At 38.3% G+C, this 19904-nt stretch overlaps 1 protein-coding gene across 2 annotated transcripts in view; it reads left to right on the top strand.

Moving 5' to 3' along the window:
- Positions 1-19904, top strand: part of FGF14 (fibroblast growth factor 14) — a 607406-nt gene that overhangs the window by 407099 nt on the left and 180403 nt on the right. The gene's annotated exons all lie outside the window — the stretch shown is intronic.

Here is a 19904-nt window from a genome sequence, read left to right as displayed (position 1 = left end):
TTATGTGGCTGGCACGTACTTCAACTCTACTCTCAAAGTGCATCGGGCAGATCTGCCCATTTCCCTTTCCTGCCATCGGTGGGCTTGGTTTCCTCCTCAGCCTGGTAGCAGAGTGACTACAGCAGTTCTTGGCACCGTAAACAGAAGTAACATCTAGGGGGAAAGTGAGGTTGTCTCTTTCTGGGCCTACTTCCTAGGAATGAAAACCACTTTCTCTAGTCCCCTGAGTTCATTGGCCAGAACTAGGTCACATGACTGATACTGATTCTGTCACTTAAGAACTACACTGGATTGATATTGCATCAGTTCAATGGAGGTTGATTTCTGAATTTTAGGGGTGGGTTTTTTTTCCCTGAGGCACTTGGTTGCCCGAGCTAAGGTCGATACCTAAACAAAACTGGATTGGGTTTGGGAAGGAAGGCCTGCGGTCTGTGGAGAGTGGAGTTAAACTATGAAGGCTCTTTGCATCACCTCATTTAATGCCGAGAAAACTGTCAGGAGAAATCCACCTTTTTTTTTTTTTTTTTTTTTTTTTTTTAGCAGATGAAGGAAACTGGCTTGGAAGGTTTGAGAACTCATGCCTCTTTGACCCCAAAACCTCTGCTCTTCAGACTCTGTGGCACTATCTTTGAAAAAATCATATAAATAACTTCATAGTTAAAAAGCAGTCAGTCCAGGGCACCTGAGTGCCTCACTTGGGTAAGCGTCCAGACTCTTGATTTTGGCTCAGGTCATGATCTCACAGTTTGTGAGACTGAGCCCCTCATCGGGCACTGTGCTAACAGTGCAGGGCCTGCTTAGGATTCTCTCTCTCTCCCTCTACCTCTGCCCCTTACCCACGCTCTCTCTCAAAATAAATAAACATTTAAAAAAAAGCGATCAGTCCTTCCCACAACAATAGTTGTCAGACAGATAATATAGATATAGATTTATTTTATTGTTTATTTTATTTTGTTTTGTTTTATATCCATTTTTAAGGGAAGAGACTGAGAGGTTCAGGGATCAAGTTCATAAAGAGCACAAGTTCACTCAACTGGTAAGTGACAGAGCCAGGATTCAAACCCAGCTTCTCTTACAAAGCAGTGTTTCCCAACCTCAGTATCCTTGACAATTAGACTGGGCAATTCTTGTTGCGGGGGCTGTCCTGAACATTATACAATGTGTAGCAGCATCCCTAACTCCTACCCACTGGATGCCAGTAACACTTCTCCCTGCATTGCAACAACCAAAAATGTCTCCAGATATCACCAATGTCCCTTGAGGGGAGGGTGATGTCACACAGAGTTGAGAACCCCTGGTCTGTGTCTTTCCACCGTGCTGCTCTCTTTCCTATCCTCAAGCGATTCCCAGTCTAGCACACGGCAGAAGACATATGTATTGTGCCAAGAGTCAGTATGGAACTTAAAAAGAGCACAACGCAGTGGTTTTAGAAGCATAGGTTTTACAACTAGATTGTCTAGATTCAAAATTCAGAGCCAGCACTTATTAGCTATTCTCCATGGACTAGATATTAATTTTCTGTGCCTCAGTTTCCTCATCTATAAAATGGGCATACTAATAATACCTGTTTGGCACAAAGTAAATTCCCTGATCATTGCAAATTATACTCTTCTGCCCTGCAGGGTAGAAAGTGGCTTCTATTTTGAGCCCGTTGCCTGATTTTCATTAGCTCTGCAGTTTGATTTTCATTATACTTGCCCTGAGGGCTGGAGTTTATGTTTCTAGGCTCACTGCAGAAGGAATAGCTGCTCTATAAGAATATTGTGTGTGTGGGGGGGGGGTGGGGTGGGGGGGGATGGCAATTAAATACATAACACCTTACCCGATAATCGCACAATTGTAGCAAAAGCTTTTTGCTCGAGTCTGTCCTGAGACTCACAGAAACACAGACGTTGGGGTAGGAGTTTTTGGTGATTTGCTAGTTTAGGCACTTCCTTTCTAGGCAGGAGATGACCAGGATCAGAGAGCCTGACGATCTGTTTAGGGTTTCAAAACTAGTTTGCGGGAGCCCAGAACTGAAGCTTTGGCTGCTGTCAGTTAAGTGTGTTTCTTCCCTATCGTCAACATTTTCTTGGATGGAAATCTTTTCTAGATGCATGAGGCATACTTGGGAATGATAATTACTGGGTTATCGACAGCTAATAGATATATCCTATAAATTAAAAGACAAAATCAAATGAGAACTTTATTTTTAAATGTAAATATTTATTTCTGAATAGTCTTCAGGTGTCCAAGAACAACACTGACATCTTTTTCTCAAATTTATTTTATTATTTTTTCAGAATAGTCACCGATGTTACAGACTCTGATCTATTTAAAGAAATAGAGTAGGCACTTTCTGAGATTTTAGCAGGGTTTTCCCTAGTCACTCTGTGGTGATAACTAGAGTAACACTGCCCACTACTGGCAAATCAGATAATTGCACCACACTTTGTACACTGCACTTTGTACAGTTCCTATATGTAAGGAATATTTTACCTTTACCAGGATGCAATTTCACATAAGAGCTTCAAGGCATATATTCTGAAAGGATACCTCTGTGGGTTTTTTTTGATTAGCATTATATTAGTTCAATAATCAATTAATGACTTGACTCTATAAATCTAAGAATACAACAGAGTAACCATTATTTTAAGATAATTGAAGTTTAATGTATTAAGAAAGTAGAAAATATAATTTTATCCCAGAAAGATTATACATAGTGTTGTTAAATAAGCAGAGTCAACTAAAATTTTATGGTGGATTATTTTGATCATTTCAAACAATAATTCACCAAAAATGTACCTGGATTTATCCTTTTTAGTGCATTCATCATAGATTTGGAAGAGGAGGAGGAGAAGACTACTGAAATGAAATTTTTTCCTATTAATTTGTTCAAAATATTAAAGGACAATTTAGCTTGTTAAATCTCTGAAGCACATTTTGTAATCTAAGAATATAATCTATTTAACTGGGCAGTTGGATAAAAGCCTAACTAGAGATGGCTTCTCTTCCAAGATTTCTAGTTTTAGAGAGGCTTCATGGGTTTCAATGCCAGAAACAGGCAGCAGAGGGCCCAGCAAATTTTACCTATCAGGAGACTTGCTGAAACCGAGGACAGACGTTGCTCTTCTTTTAAATTTCTTCTTAAAATGTGTACTTGTATATAGTGAAAGCTAGAGGTGGGTTTTTGTTTTTGTTTTGTTTTTGTTTTTGCTTTTATTTTGCTGTATGAAGAAAAAGCATTAGGATAAACGGATAAACAGTCTTATGCTGGTATAGTTTATGGAAATCAACAAATAGCCGTTTATTCTAGTGAAAGAAATCTCATTTAGCTAATTAACAGCTACTATAGAATTTCAGTATTTATCAGCTTCAAGATTGGGTAGCTACAGCTATAAAAGGGACCATAAAGCCTTAGGTGAAGACGACGCACATTGAGGAAGATTGTTAAATTATATGGAAATGTTGCAACTCAGTCCCTGTTCCTCTGTTCTTGCTTTGTGGTAAATCTCAGTTTTTGAGATTTGAAGCTGTTGGCCTGTAGGCACCAGAACTGAGCAGGCTAATAATATCAATCTCTGCACGATTTTGCTGCTTTCAATTCATGAGGCTCTTCTTTCTTGACTCTTCAGGTGTCACTTGACCAGCAAAATCAAACTTCATCCTCTTTCTACATCTTACAGGCATCACCCACTGGGAGTACTATCTCCCTAGGAACTTTATCTATTCTTACCATATTCTGTTTCCCTTTTCTATCTTCCAGATCTTCCCACAAGCACATTTTATTTACAGCATCTCTGAAGCATTTATTTGTTCAACAAATATTTATTGAAATTTCCTTTGTGCCAGGGCCTGGGAACAGAGCAACGAACAAGACCTACGAGGCCTCTGTTCTCATGGAGGGAGAAAAGTCACGAGTGCATAAAGACAAAAATTTGAGACAAGCTATCACTCTGAGAAAAGATCTCTGCAGACCAGGAAAGTAAGATGACATCTAAAGAGGGCAGACAGTTACTTAGATTGGCTGGGCAGGGAAGATCTCTGTGAGGAGGCAATACCGGAGTGGAAGCCTAAATGACAGGAAAAGATGGGTTCTACCAAGTATTTCAGAAAGAAAAGAGCAATTTGTGCCAAAGCCTCAAGCTTTGTGTGTTGAAAGAATAGAAAGTAGGCCACTCTATCTCCCTGTGCTGTTTTCCTTTTCACCTTGAAGGGACAGGTGAGTGCAGGGAGCACTGTTCTCATTTATCTCTCAGTGGAGAATCATGGCTTCCCTAAATGCCTGTGCCTCCCTTCCTCTCTCCTTAAACATGGCTTCCCTCCTTACTGCCAGAAGGACAGGTGACCTCGTCTCACCTCCCAACCATGCTTTTCAACTAGTCTTCTGCACTCCATCCTAGATGTGTAAGGCTGAAGATAGCAAGTATAGTCAAAGAATAAGTTTAACTTTGAGATTCCAAGGACACACATTTAGAAGGGAAACAAGTTATGTAATTCGTATTGACTGATAACAGAGAAAACTATGCTAGTTTTATTTTGGTGAGGTTTTCTTTTCTGCCTGGGTTAAATCAGGAGAAACATGCCATGATGTCATTTTTAGTAGCAATTTTTATTAGGGACTAAATAAATGTTCTTCCTCTGTTTATATCTAGTATCAACCCAAGAGATAAGAGCAGAAGGAATCATGGTAAACATTAATTTCATAAAGACATTCTTCATCAGATATTCACCATAATTAGTTTTAGCAGTGCTTGATTAAGAAAAATCATTTCTGGTAAATACACTGTATGCCAATGAAATTCATTATTGCGCATTCAGCAAATAGCTGAAAGTGGTCTCTGGATGCATGGGGGTGGTGCTTTAGAGCCACAAACAGATTTATATTCCAAGACCGAACTGTGACGTCACAAATGAAAACTTGATGAGTTAGTTGCATGTTCTTGCAGCCACGGATATTGGCACAGCAGTGCATTGCTAGGCCCCGTGCAGGGCCCAGCCTCAGGGGCACCTTGGAGGAGAGCCTGTAAAAAGCAATCACGGATCTAAGCAGTGAAGGCTGGCCTTCCTGACTTCAGAGTTTTCCTTTGCCAAGAGTGAGTTTGTTTTCACATAGTATATTAGTTTGCTAGGGCTTCCTTAACACAGCACCACAGACTGGGTGGCTGCAATCACAGAAAGCAGTTTTCTTACAGTTCTGGAGGTGGGGAGTCCAATGCCAAGATGTCTGCCAGGTTGATTTCTTTGGAGCTTTCTCCCCTCGGCTTGCAGATGGCCACCTTCTCCCTGTGTCCTCAAGTGGCCTTACTTCCGTGTGTGCATTTGCTGTCTCTCTTTGTGTCTAAATATCCAGTCCAATTGGATTAAAGTCCACACTAAGGGCCTTATTTTAACTTAATCACCTCTTTAAAAGTCCTAGCTCCAAATATAGCCTCATTTGGGAGTAGTGGGGGTGAGGACTTCAACATATAAATTCCAGCTGTAACAAACAGCTTGCATGTTAATGTCGTATAAATGGGAAGCTATTCTAATATATTCATAATCTCTAATTAGTTCCATTAACCCATACAAGGAGATAGATGCAGAGAGGGAATCTTATCCACAGTGACAGTGGATTTAAAATATTCTCAAACCACATTATTCAGGACTGAGGCAGGCTTGGAGGTGCTGTGTTTATGTGTGTTTCACAGAGATATGAGTTGTATAAAAGCAGCCTTCATTCTGCTGGTTCCAGTAACCCTTATCCAACCCCTTTTATCTGACTTTGCTGAGCTGATTTACCCCTGTATACTCACTAATTGTCATGTCTAGAGAAAGAACATGCATTTGCAAACATCTCATGGAGCGTAGATTAAGGCTTTGGAGCAACTGATTAGATCAGGGTTATGGGTGTGTTCTCTCATTCATTCAATCTTTCATTTATTCTTCCAACAAATACTATGGACACTCTGTATGTACTGGGCATTGGGGAGACAGTGGCAGACAACATGACTCATTCTGCTCTGAAAAACAGGAGAAATGGAACTATAGGAAGAGAGCAGCTAAGCTCCTGAGGATAGATTTCTGATGCTGATTTCTGGGCATGTGGCCCTAGATTCTAGATCTTTTGTGTCAGACACTAAAATAATCTACCCCGTGGTTTCCACAAACAGTTAACATGCCCCTGAGATGCCCATGTTTGGCTATCCACAGTGATCTGCCCCTCATATTTAGAAGGATGAAATGGGTGATTTGTGTCCCTGACCTGGGTGACAGCTGTGTCTGGGAACAGATATGGCCTCAAACATGACTTTAGGAACCCCTGGGGGCAAGTGGCAGATTAGTGCATCCCTCAAAACTCAGTTCTTCTCAATAATCCCTACTAGAAGTATCCTTCCAAGCAAATATATTGTGAAGTTCTTTTTATTCCTTTGCCACATAAATGCCCATAACCTTCATGGTTTGGGCATTACAAAGCAGTTTTGATCTGGCCTCAAGAAAGTACAGATGCTGTGACCTTGCAGTATCCTTGCTTCCCCATCTAGGGAATGGAAGGGAGGATCATTCCTTTCAAGGTTGTCTCAAGGATTAAAAGAGATGATATATGTTAAGGGTCCGCTCCTGTTGGTGCCTGGCACTCAATAAATATTAGTTTGTGCAGGATACTTGGGATCATGGCAGGACTCTTTCAATCATCACCCTCCAGCCTTCAAAATCTTTTCCTTCATTGACTACCAATATGTTACTCTTTTGAGATTTTATGCACCATTTAAAGATCTTTTTTTAAAAACTAAAACACGTTACCTGAGCAGGAAAAGGGAATGCATTTCATGCATTCTCAGATGAACCAACCACAATAACTAGATGATAACTAAGAAGCCCTTTGGGGAAAAGGAACAATTTGCTGGACCGACATCGGTGTGCATTTTGGGTTTTGTGTAAATGTGTGCATGCTGGGGTTGTGATTGGAAGCAGTTCGGGCATGAAGACCAGAAAGCACCTGGCCAGTCCCTTAGTGGGATGTGAGGGGTCAACTTTGCCTGGACAGTAGGCACTCAAAAGTGGATGTCGGGAGACCAAGGAGCTGCTGGAGGCAGCCCTGAAGGGGTTGGAAGGAGCATAATTGTCTTATATCAACTCAGTCACAATTTGCCTAAACCCACTTATAGAAAGTGATGAGCTTCCTGCTTTCAACTTCAGCAGGAAATGTTTTATTAAAATGTATTCTTGGGAATAATTGCCTTTTCTTTCCTTCTCTTTGATTTCAATGTACTGGATCTACGGTTCTATAATGTGCTTTTGTAGCTTCATGAGTCTAATACAAAAGCTAGATTTGGGCTTCCTTTGTAACTGTTTGGACTATGGAATTACCCAACCACCTGGGGTCTGTCTGTGGCAGGGGGCATTGCACCTTCCCTGCCCCCCATCTCTGCCCACAGTCAGAGGATCTTGAATGGAGGTAATGGTGTAGAGTGAGGCAATGTGGACTTTCAGAGAGACTCCATGTGCTGTAATTGTGCTCAGAGCTACCAGTTCCTTTGAGTGGTTGCTTTTGCTGCTTTTTTAAAATTTTCTTCTAATAAGACTTTATAGAAGTATAACATACACAAATAAAAATGCTAATATTTTAGGTATACAGCTCAATGAATTTTGGCAAATGTATGCATCCCTATAACCATTACCCAAATTAAGAGAGAGTATTTCTAGTGGCCCAGAAAGCCCCCTACCCCTTTTCAGCCAATCCCTACCTCAAAGACTCTTAAATTTTTTTAATGTTTTATTTATTTTTGAGAGAGACAGAGACAGAATGCAAGTGGGTTAGGGGCAGAGAGAGAGGCAGACACAGAAACTGAAGCGGGCTCCAGGCTCTGAGCTATCAGCACAGAGCCCGACGTGGGGCTTGAACCCACGAGCTGTGCGATCATGACCTGAGCTGAAGTGGGACGCTCAACCGACTGAGCCCCCTAAGGGCCCCCCTACCTCAGAGACTCTTAATGTCTACAGATAGCAGGTGCACTTTTTCAATGGAGTCACAATTTTACTTGTTTCTGTCTACCTTCTTTAACTTCTCAAAATAATGTGGGTTTTTTTTTTTTTGAGACTTATTCTGTTATTGTGTACTGCAGTGATTTGGTATTTTTTTAAATGTACTATATTCTATGAATATATCACAGTTTCTTTTCCATTTTCCTATTGATGGACATTTGTGTTGTTTCCTTCTGTTGTGTTTTGAAGAACCAATTAGGAGAGAGAGAGATTGATGGACTGAAAAATTAAGGTTAAAAAAAACATTGTTTTAAGAAAGGAAAAATAAACACATGACAGAAAACAGTACTTCAGGTTGTCACTTATAGCTGGTTAGCTGGTCCTGTTTCACCCTTGGATTTTAACATCCACTTCACCAAATTTGACCACAAAAATCGTCTGTTTGGAGTCTTATCTTCCCTCTAAATTTGTCCCTTGTGTTAAAAACTGAGACAAAAATGTCTTGGCCTAGAATTTTAGAACCTGCTTCTTGCCCTTAGAAATTTTCCTAAGTGCTTTATTTTTTTTTAATTTAACTTCCTGTAAATAAAAAAAAATGGAGAGACTTAGCAAAAGTGGGTAAGGACAACTGACTGACAAAAACTTTATTATTTTAAAAAAATGCTTTATTCTAGGAAGTTTGCCCATAGCTTGAATTAATTCAACTCAGCCACTCATTACGTGAGACCCAAGAATCAAAGTTTCCCCAGAACTATTCTGATGAAATTATGTTTGATATTTTTTATTTTACATTATGATTTCCTATATAAAAAATGATGAAAAGAACAGCGTGCACATTTCCAGTGGGTTCAAAATAAGTGTCAGACTGTCTTCCATTAAAGAACTTTGTTTTCCATATGCTAAGAGAAAAATTACAGAGCAAGGTTACAGGTCAGCACATGAAAGAAATATGTTTTCACAAAACCTTCGAAAAAAATGTGCCCTTAATTTGAATGAAATGTTCTGATCATTTACATAATATCATAGAATTTAATATTGATCTCAGAGAGCTTTTAGAGAAGGTTTTTATGCTTGGGGACCACCCATCCCCAGAGGTTAGTTTGATGAGTTTCTTATGTTATTCTCACAAACAGCAGCTGTAAGCTCTACTGGACTAAAATAATAAATGTATAACAGGGAGTGATATGAAAAAGACTATGGATGCATTGGGAAGGTTCAGGGTGGATCAACCATTTCCTTCAGCCACTGGACACAGTGATGGGTGCATACCCACTGCAGTCTTTACCCCACTTGTCTCTGACCTGAGGGTTTACTGTGGCCATCAGCACCCTGTCCAGCTCACCCAGAGGAAATAAATGTTCCAAAATTATGCAACAACCAGTCACTGAGTCATTGTGAGCCAAGCATGATGCCAGACTCTGGGGGCACATTGTATGAGCAGTGAACAAAACAGACAAGACTGAGGGAAGCTAAGAATCTCCCTCATCTTTCAAACATAATGGAGGAGGAGAGAGGTGAACAGCCAGTTCAGTGTTTTTAAGAAAATTAGGATGTATGCAGCTTCATTTTGAGGTCTCAGTGTTTGCAACTAAAGAGAATATCCAAATGTATATTCTGAAGTGCCAAGGAAAGTGAGCGTATACTACTAACTAAAATGTCCCTGAAAGGCCTAGAGAAAAAAATGCGTGTTAAGTCTTGAAACTGAGACAATGTGGGGGGAGGTATAAGGACTTAGGAAGCCAAACACAAGGAAGAAGAGAAGGCAAGAGTGAAAGGGTTTGTTTGAACTCTAGAGGCCAGCAGAAAAACATCTGTAGGTTTGTGTGACCTTGGTGATAGCTCTCATGGGTGGGTCAGTGTTATTTCAATGTATGCACTAAAACTAGAGGGACAGAAATACAGACGGTTTGTGTTGTGATAAAATGCTTAAAGACGGTCATGTAGAAGAAGGAATCGTATTTCATTCCCGTGGGCAATACAAAATCGGGCTTTGGGTTCAATCCTGAGAGGAGCTTTCTAAAATTCAAGTCATGTGAAAAAGGAGAGGATTCTTGAACTGTTGGATCCTAAGTCATTGGAGAGTTCAAATGGAAATCAGATGACCTCTTAAAAGGATTATGAGAACAAAATAGGACTAGATGATTATAAGGTTTCTTCCTAGGAAATTCTGAGCAGAAGAGTAATATGAATTGAACAATCGAGTCTCTGGAACTCTATGTAGAAGAAGTTATTTTTATTTTTCTTGACAGACCCAGAGTGTTTAACAATATTTGTTTACATGTCTGTGTGTGTGTGTGTGTGTGTGTGTGTGTGTATGCGCGCGCGCGCGCGCGCGCGCACACGTGAATCTAAACTGAATGCGCAAGGACTGTCACAGTATAGAATAATTTACTTCTGTAAAGAAAATAAAATTGAACTGTTGATACCAACTAACCAGGAAAGTTGGCAGAGAAAAGTTTGCAAGTGACTAACATCCCTCTTACGTAAAATAAAAAGAACCTGTGTGATTGTATAACCACACAGAAGGCATCATGAGAACCGAGTGTCCCAGTGACAGAGATTATATTTGTGTTTATCAGTATATGTTAATATTGGAATACAGGGACATGAGTGTGCTATAAATAAAATCAGGTCTGTTTATCAAGGAGCCAAGGTGTGGCCCTAAAGAGAGCAATACTTTATTACAGGAAATTAAATTTGCTGTTTATGACACCAGACCTTGTAAATACTCTCAACCCATAAATAATGTTACTCAGATTCTAAAAAGCCATATTGAAGGCTGTCTTACAGATTGCAATCTTGATTTTTCAAGGAAAAATATGTTATTGTTTTTCTTGGTTTTTTATTTGTTTCAAACAATCTTATTGGAACAATAATATTTTACATCTTTGAAAGCAGGAAAGGAAAGGGAAGAATGTTGACGTTTAAGAATTCTAAATGCAAGGCTTTAGATACCACAAAAATAGAAGATGCTCTCACGTTGAAAGGATTTCTAAGTTTGTATGAAATTTAGAAGAATAATCTAATCATATGATGGCTGTCCACAGCTAGTTCCTCAGCTCAACGTAAAGGTTTTCTTCTTTATGTATGTGTTGTCCTCCTATTTATTCTAAACAAACATCTCTGTTAAAAATGTTAACCTTTTATGATTATGAAGGTAGCACAGGCTCCTTGTGAAAAGCTGGGGAGGAAGTGCAAAGAATAAAAATAAATAAATAAATAGTGCTAACCCACCACACATTGATAAACATTTCAGTCTATTTTTATGTGTGTTTATGTATGTGTTGAGCGACACATATCACACATATATCCCATGTTGTGCACATTTTAACTCCAACGACCCTGCCGCTCAGATTAACAGGAAAGTATGGGGAAAGCACAGGGTGAAGATAGCAAGATGACATGAAAATACACAGGTAAATTCATGGGTCATGTTACAAATCTATATGGAAGAGCATTTCTCTGTGACTCAGTCTATAATATTTATTTGTTCAGCTGGTTCTACAGCTGGTGGAAATTTCTCCAAATGACGGATGACTCCCAATTTGGCCACCAGCTGAGGCTCTTTGTACCCCTCTCCCAACACAGACTAGATGGTTAGGGTGCACAGAGCTTTTTCACCTGCCTTAACACATTAAGGTGTCTTAACTTGACATTTCCTTCATTTGACATCTTTTCTCTGGAATCCCTATGTCCCCTTCATTCATCTGGTGAATAACTCCCATATTTTAATGTTTATTTACTTTTGAGATTGAGAGAGACAGAGGCAGACAGAGAAAGACAGAGAGATATGGAGACACAGAATCTGAAGCAGGCTCCAGGCTCTGAGCTGTCAGCACAGATCCCAACATAGGGCTTGAACTCATCACCTGTGAGATCATGACCTGAGCTGAAGCCACTCAACCCACTGAACCACCCAGGAGCCCATCCCATATTTTAAAACTCAGCTTGAAGTGTTACTGTTTTCAGGAGACCCTTCCTGGCCCACACAGGTAGAATTGACTTTTCTCTCCACTCTTCTTGCAAAGACCTTACACACAGCATCTGTAACACTTGGTCTCACACACATAGCTGCTCGAGTGTAGATGCACTTTTTACTAATATCTAGAATATGGGGTCAAGCATAGTGGTGGAAAATTAGTACTCAATAGATTTGTTAATTGAGTGAATTAATGAATGGATGCACAAATGTAGATTGATCGTGTAAACAAATATATATTTTTATAAAAATAATCTGTTTTAAGAATATATTGACCTATATGAGCTTATGTGCAAATGTCAAATAACAGTGCATTGACCCTTGAATGACATGAGTTCGAAGTACATGGGTCCACCTATAAGTAGATTTTTTTTGATACATACAATACAGAACTGTAAATGTATTTCTTCTTTACAATGTTACTAATAACATTTTCTTTCCTCCAGCTTATGCTATTATAAGAATACAGTATATAATACATATGACATACAAAGTGTGTGTTAATTGACTGTGTTATTGGTAAGGCTTCCCATCAATAATAGGCTATTAGTAAAGTTTGGGGAGAGTCAAAAGTTAAACACAGACTTTTGTCTGTGTGCGGAGTTAACAGCCATAACCCCCACGCTGGTCAAGGGTCAACTGTAATTCATAGACAACTCAGGTTATTTAAGAATCACATGAGGATCTAGACAGAAAAAGATAATGGTCTGTTTCTTAGCAAGAAGGGAGAGAGGCTAGTTGTGTTCCAGAAGTGCAAGGGAGACAGTGTGGTGGGTACTTTTCTCCAGTGAAGCCAAGCTCTTGGAAGAAGTAGCAGGGTACAAAGAAAGGCCCTTGCACAAGACATCAGGAGCTATGGTGTCCAGGCCAGTTAGCTTATTAATTAACTCTTATTTAACTTACTAAATTAATTAATTTCCTTTGGCCTGAGTTTATTGATTAGTAAAATGGGGTTATTAAATTCAATCATCTCTAGTGTTACTCCTTATTCTAACTTTTAAAGATGGAAAAGAGGGATATAACATAACAAATTAAGATTTTAGTTCAAATCCATAAATAATTAGCACTGAGAAACAGGATGTAATTCTGATGCACATATAGTGATTTTCCATGTCTGTTGAGATTAGCAAAAATTCAGAGATCTGAGGACGTCCCCATGCCTCATTCTTCTTTTCGTGCTCCAAGAGTAAGAGTAGCTTCCTTTAGAGAAGATACTGTTTTTAGAAAGTTTCCATGTCACCTGCCATGAGATGGTGGGAGTGGGGAAATGAGAGCAAAAGCCTAGAACCCAAGGCTATTCCTTTCTTATTCTCTTCCTCCCTTTGACTAACACTGATCCAGTACCTGTGTTGTGTGGGCATGTTCGAGGCTCTGAAGTCAGGAGCTCTGCATTGGGATGGCTGGGAGTGCTAAGGATCCAAGAGATCATCCCTGGAGGTTGAGAAGCTTGGAGTCGGTGGGCAGGAACTTTTGTTTTTCCTATTGAAGTATATTTGACACACAGTGTTATGGTAGTTTCAAGTGCAGAGCACAGTAATTTGACAAGTTTAAATGCTATGCTGTGCCCACAAGTGTAGCCACCATCTGTCTCCAGACAATGCTATCACAGTACCCTTCACTAGATTCTCTACCTTTTATCCCCATGACCGGGAGCATGAATTCACTGAGGGAAGGTCAAATGCCCCTTTCAAAGGGGCATGTCAAGGGGCACTTTACAGTCATGAAACAGAAGCTACAACAAATGTCAGAGAATGAGGATACCTGGTTTATTTCTGCCAAAGCATACCTAAAAAGCAGAAAGCAGCATTTGAATATCTGTCTGACTCTTTCAGTAAGGCACCAAGGGCTAAAATGGAAATTTTGTAGTATAAACATTGTTAAATTGCTGTCTCCTGTCTATAGTCCAAGATGTCTGGCACGAACTAAGCTGTGACTTTTCCTGCTAGAACGAAATCTCTTGAGAGGATCTCTAAGCCTATTTTATGGAGGGATGAGCACTGGCCTGTGAGTGTGGCCTGAGCTGTCTTCTCCTTAGCCCAGCTGACTGCATCCAGGGAAAAAATAATTGTTTGAACGGTTCATCCCTGCCCATCGGGGAGAGATCCATTTGCTGATATGTCTTGGTGTTGCCAATTAGGCATAAAAATATGAAACCTGCAAAGCAGTGTATCTACTGGTTTTGACTCACAGCCAAAAACTTCTTGCAACCATTGTGCACCTCATCTCTGGAAACCAGTTTCAAAGCTCAGAGAAACTCAGAGAAAGGGCAACAGGGATGAAGGAGCAGGCAGAGAGAAATTTAGAGACCAGGGCCCAAAACTTTGCTTATGCAAAATTCTCCATTGTGTTCTGCCTGAGTTCTTTTTATGAGATTCCTTTTTCCCTGTCCACATCAAGCTCAGGGAAATATTTGATTCCTTTAAAAATCTTTGACTTGAAGTATACCTTTCGTTTGTAGTTAGTGTCAAATCTACAGTTAAAGCAAATTCTTACCTAAGGAGCCAGTCTAAATTTCTACAAGGAAACAGCAATTATCTATTACCCCTACAGCCACATAAAAATGAAAATGGAATAGGGAAAAAAAAAGGCTTTCAGAATCTATTTCCCTCATTTGGTGATAGCCTTAGGCTCCAAACCTCATCCTGTAGAGCATCACATGTCTGGCCTTAGTTTTATTCAGCTCGATTCCATGGCCCTAAATCTCATGAAAGGCATGATTTAAACTCAAGAAATTAAATTTTTCATGGATTTATGTGGGACTCAGAAAATGCATCCTCATAACCCATGGGGGAGCACAGTGGCTCTGTTTCAACAACATTTTTTTTTCCCTGAGAGATGCAATAATTAAAGTCGTAAGAAATTCAGGTAAGCAGGTGGTATCAGAGAGGCGTGGCCAATGACAAGACATCATCCTGAGCAGGGAATAAAGCAACTGAGATACAGAAGCAGACGGTAGTCAGAGATTCAATCAAGCAAACAGTTGGTATTAAGTGTATATATATACATATATATTCATATATATATTTCATATATATTCATATGTATATGAATATATATATGAATATATATGTATATATATGAAATATATATGTATATATGTATATATATGTGTCTTTACAGGACTGTAATTTAAAATCTGTCATTCTGGAGCAGTTATCCTGTCTGTGGTACTGGGGCTGGGTGGGTAATTGTCAAGTGGTAGGCAGGGCTCTATTTCCATGTGCTTTAGATACAGGGTAGGTTTGGTAGACTGAATAATAGCCCCCAAATGTGTCCAAGTCCTAATTTATGTAACTGGTGGTTATGCTAATTTATATAGTAAACGGGACTTTGCAATGTTGTTAAACTAAAGATTTTGAGACAGATTATCCCAAATCACCTGGGTGGGCCCAACGTCATCTTCGTGAGAGGGAGGCAGGGGGATCAGAATCAATAGTAGGATATGTGACAGCAGAAACAAGGAAGGACTGTGAACAGTGGAATGAAGTTCACCTCTAGAAAACAAACAAACAAAAAAAAAAGCCAGCAGTCAGACTCTTTTCTCAGAGCTTCCATAAGGAACCAGTTCTGTAGACATCTTAAACCCAATGAGACTGATTGAAGACTTCCTAACTCTAGACCTGGGAGAGAATAAATGTGTGTTGTTTTGAGTAACTGACTTTATGGTAATTTGTTACAGAAACAATAGGAAACATATAGGTTATTGAGGAAGATTCAAGGGAATAATTTAAGGATCTAAATTTTTAGTTCTTACATACTAAATAGGACGAGGCTCAAGAATATGGCATCGATTTATAACACTTTGTAGGTGCATTGTACTTTGGAAATTATTTTCACATGTGTCATCTTAGGAGGTAGATTATAAGATCAGAAGAGGATTCACGTAAACTTTTCCAGAAACCTAAGGCTTAAGATATTTAGCTAGACTTTCTAAAAGTCTGAACACTAAGATGAGAACTGGTTCCAGAGTTCAGAACATGTACAGCAAAACTTAGAAGAAAGTGATTTCTGAGTTGTAAGAGGTTTTTGCCGGTGTTTAGAGTATGGTAGTTTCTGATGGACTTCCAGGTCATATAATTAAAGTGTATGCTTTGAGGAGTGCCTGGGTGGCTCAGTCAGTTAAGTGCCCGACTTCAGCTCAGGTCATGATCTCATGGTTCATGTTTGGGCCCCTTCAGGCTCTGTGCTGAAAGCTCAAAGCCTGGAGCCTTCTTCGAATTCTGTGTCTTCCTCTCTCTCTGCCCCTCCCCTGCTTGTGCTCTGTCTCTCTCTCTCTCAAAAATAAAATAAAAACATTTTTTAATAAGTTAAAATGTATGCTTTGATACACTGGCTTTTACTCAATTATGTCTTCTCAGTCACTAAACTGTGCCAAAAGTAGGGTAGCAAATTTTCATGTAATGATTTAAAAAAAAAAAAAAAACAGAAAAAAATACACTTAAAAGTTTTCATGTTGGGATCAGAGTTGGTTTTTATTTATCATTTGTTTTTATGTTGCAATTATTTCTCAATGAGCATGTATAACTTTTATAGTCAGAAAACCTATCAATGGGTATTATGTGCCCATTCTGTTATATTACTATTACTATTATTATTGCCTCCTTCTACACTTGTGGTTCTTATTCTTGCTTTAGATGAGGTCTCCTTAAGAACTGGATGAACACTGGGGCTCCTGGGTGGCTCAGTCGGTTAAGTGTCCAACTTCAGCTCAGGTCATGATCTTGCCATTCGTGGATTCGAGCCCTGCATCGGGTTCCGTGTTGACAGCTCAGAGCCTGGAGCCTGCTTCGGATTCTGTGTCTCCCTCTATCTCTGCCCCTACCCGCCCCCCTCTCTTTCTCTCAAAAATAAATAAACATTAAAAATATTTTAAAAAAAGAATTGGATGAACACTGTGAGCCAGTGGGCATAAAGTCCACTTGCATACCATCATTTTCCTTTTAGTATAAATTCAGGGGAATCACAGATAATACAAAATCCATCCATGAAACTGCTGAAAGTCCTCAGATCCCATATGAGTCCCCATTACTAGACTTGGTGCTGTGACAGAGACTTATGCTGTCAATAGCTGAGTGCTGGGTGGACATAGTGTGGTAGGAAAAGCAGGAGCTTAAGATCTGACTCCTCCACTTCCTACCAGCGTAAACACAGGACTCATTTAACACGTCAGGGGCTTACCTTCCTCTTCTACTAAATGGAGATCAGGATACCTACTTCAATACATGGTAAAGCAAGCTCTTCACAGACTATACTGCAAATATTATTTCGGTGTTTTAAGAATTGAGAGAGATGTAGTCTTAATTTACATTTAATGGATTATGGCTAAAATCTATAAATATATCCTTAATTTCCACTCAACCATTATCAAAAATAATTCAAAGGTAAATTTAGAGAGATATTGCCCACTCTTAACGTGGTAATGAAACTAGTTTTCTAAGAGTCTTGAAGTTGATTCTTAGAGTTTGCAAGTCATTTTCCTTTGGAAAATAATTGCTTCATAATTCTTTTTGCCAGAGTGAAGAATCGAGTTATGTGTTTTTGAACACATGCTTATGTGCACGTGTGTGTACATGTATACATGTGTGTGCAGACACACATGCTTATGTATGTGTTTAGCCTGTATATACTAAATACAAAGAACAAAATCAGTCTAGAGCAATTAATTGCTGTCAAAGTGGCCATTCTAAGAATCATTGCACAGATATTGTTTACCATGTCAACTATAGGTAAGATTATATATATGTGCACACAGAATCTTTGCACTGAGATTATAAATTCATGTTTATTTCTCAATTTTTTGGACATATTTTTTTCTTTTAAGATATTTGTCTTTTAAAAAAAACTAATTAACCGATATATTACTAAAATTAGTGTTGTTATCATTTCCCACTACTTATTTAGAGTACGGAAAGATATGTCCATATTCACAACTCTGAAATGAATGCTATGCACATTTTGGGTTTAATTTAATATAGAAGGCTGGAAGCCACTGAGAACATTTTTCCAATGTATTAGTCAGATTTAAAAAAATACGCTAGATTTGTAAAGTTAAACCATCTGCTAGTATCAATCTGGTATTGCTTCTATAGGAAAGAATGTTCACAAGTTTTTGGTACCAATAGTTTTCACTTTTTCTTTATTGAATCAAAATATTAAGTGACAATAAAATTCCTTCCAGGTTTTTTTAGAAGATGGAAATCTGTTGCTTACTAGAAATAAATGTATCCAGCAAAATGCATCAGTAAGATTGTTCTAACATTAATGCAATCAGTTATTTCTGGTATATATCTTATCATCTATGGCATGGTATATTTCAGTAAAGCTTTGTCTTTTATTGTCATATTTAAAATAATAATGCATCCTAAAATCAATGGTTTTGCAGATTTGATGGATTTGGTTAAGTTGGAACAGTGGCTGTGGCAATGGCAGAAACAAAAGTAAAGCAAAATTAATTTAAGATACTTTAATAACCACTTAGATTATTCTTTGAATCTAAAATAAAAGTCAATAATACTGTCACAGAAAAAAAATATGATTTTGAATTTGAACTTTAATTAGTGGGTAGGTATTTAATCTTAATTAACTAGCTGGAAATGTGTCCCAAATGCATCTTAACATTACTTTTTGATGTTCTTCCAAATGAGTAAAAAAGGAAGAGGGACATCAGTATTGACTATATTATCAGAATTATCTTATACATTTTCAAATAGAACCCATTTATCCAGAAAAAAAGGATAAAAACATAGATGCCAATATATCCTTTTTAACTCCACTTTAGCTCCTCTCAAATTAGTTTGCAATAATTTATTTGTGAAAAAATGTTGGATCCTCATATTTTAATCCTTAATTTAGGAGATACTTAAAATGTCCACAAGCGATTGACTCACAAGGGAAACCATATGACAAAATGGAATGTGTCACTCACTGTATACAGATGATCAAATAAGTAAACAGGAAATATTTGGAGAATATTTTTCCACCCTATCTATCCCTCCAATTCAGACACACTGAGAAAAAAAGAAATTACAAGAAGAACAACAACAATAAAACCAAAGATGTTTTAGACTACAGGTGCTCTGAAGCACAGTCTGTTTTAAACAGAAGATGTGTGATGTCTAAGCAAAATATGGAATACAACAGGGTTATAAGAGTATAATTCTCACTTATAGAGTTATATGGTGCCATTATACCATACTTCATTGATTATAAAATGCAAATACACTATATGTATAAACATCTCTGAAAGTGGTATACATCTTATCATGTATGGCATGGTATATTTCAGTAAAGCTTTGTCTTTTATTGTCATATTTAAAATAATAATGCGTCCTAAAATCAATGGTTTTGCAGATTTGATGGATTTGGTTAAGTTGGAACAGTGGCTGTGGCAATGGCAGAAACAAAAGTAAAACAAAAATTTTACTTCGTGAAAAATAGCATCTAATATAGATATCAAGGTCACAAAATATATTCTTTGGCCTTTTTTGTTTACTTAAAGTTGAAACAAACTCAAAAATTATGTACCGTTTTTTAAGTAAACCATTGGAACATAAGCAGCCTATGCAACAAAGTCCCCTAGAGCTTAGCAAAACCTCGGAAGTCGGGAGAAAAAAGCACCATTGCTAATGAAATTAACATTAATAAGACTAATTTTCTTGTTTATTTTATTGTTTATATACTTTCCTCCATTAAAATTCAGTTACTTTTATATTTACAGATACTTCTGATAAATACATCCATAAATGTTTCTAATTTATAATGGATTACATGTATCAAGTTTGCAAAGGTGCATATTGTCAACTGGCAATGTGAAAGTGAGGAAGAAAATTGGGTATGGGAGGATAAGTCACAAAGATCAGTAGCACATTCTTATTTATGGCTGAGTAATATTCCATTGTGTATATATACCACATCTTCTTTATCTATTCCTCTCTGGATGGGCACTTGGGTTGCTTCCATATATTAGCTATTGTAAATAATG

The sequence above is a fragment of the Panthera uncia genome (genome assembly GCF_023721935.1).
Source record: "Panthera uncia isolate 11264 chromosome A1 unlocalized genomic scaffold, Puncia_PCG_1.0 HiC_scaffold_16, whole genome shotgun sequence".
NCBI lineage: Eukaryota > Metazoa > Chordata > Mammalia > Carnivora > Felidae > Panthera > Panthera uncia.
This window is presented reverse-complemented; position numbering and strand designations above follow the sequence as displayed.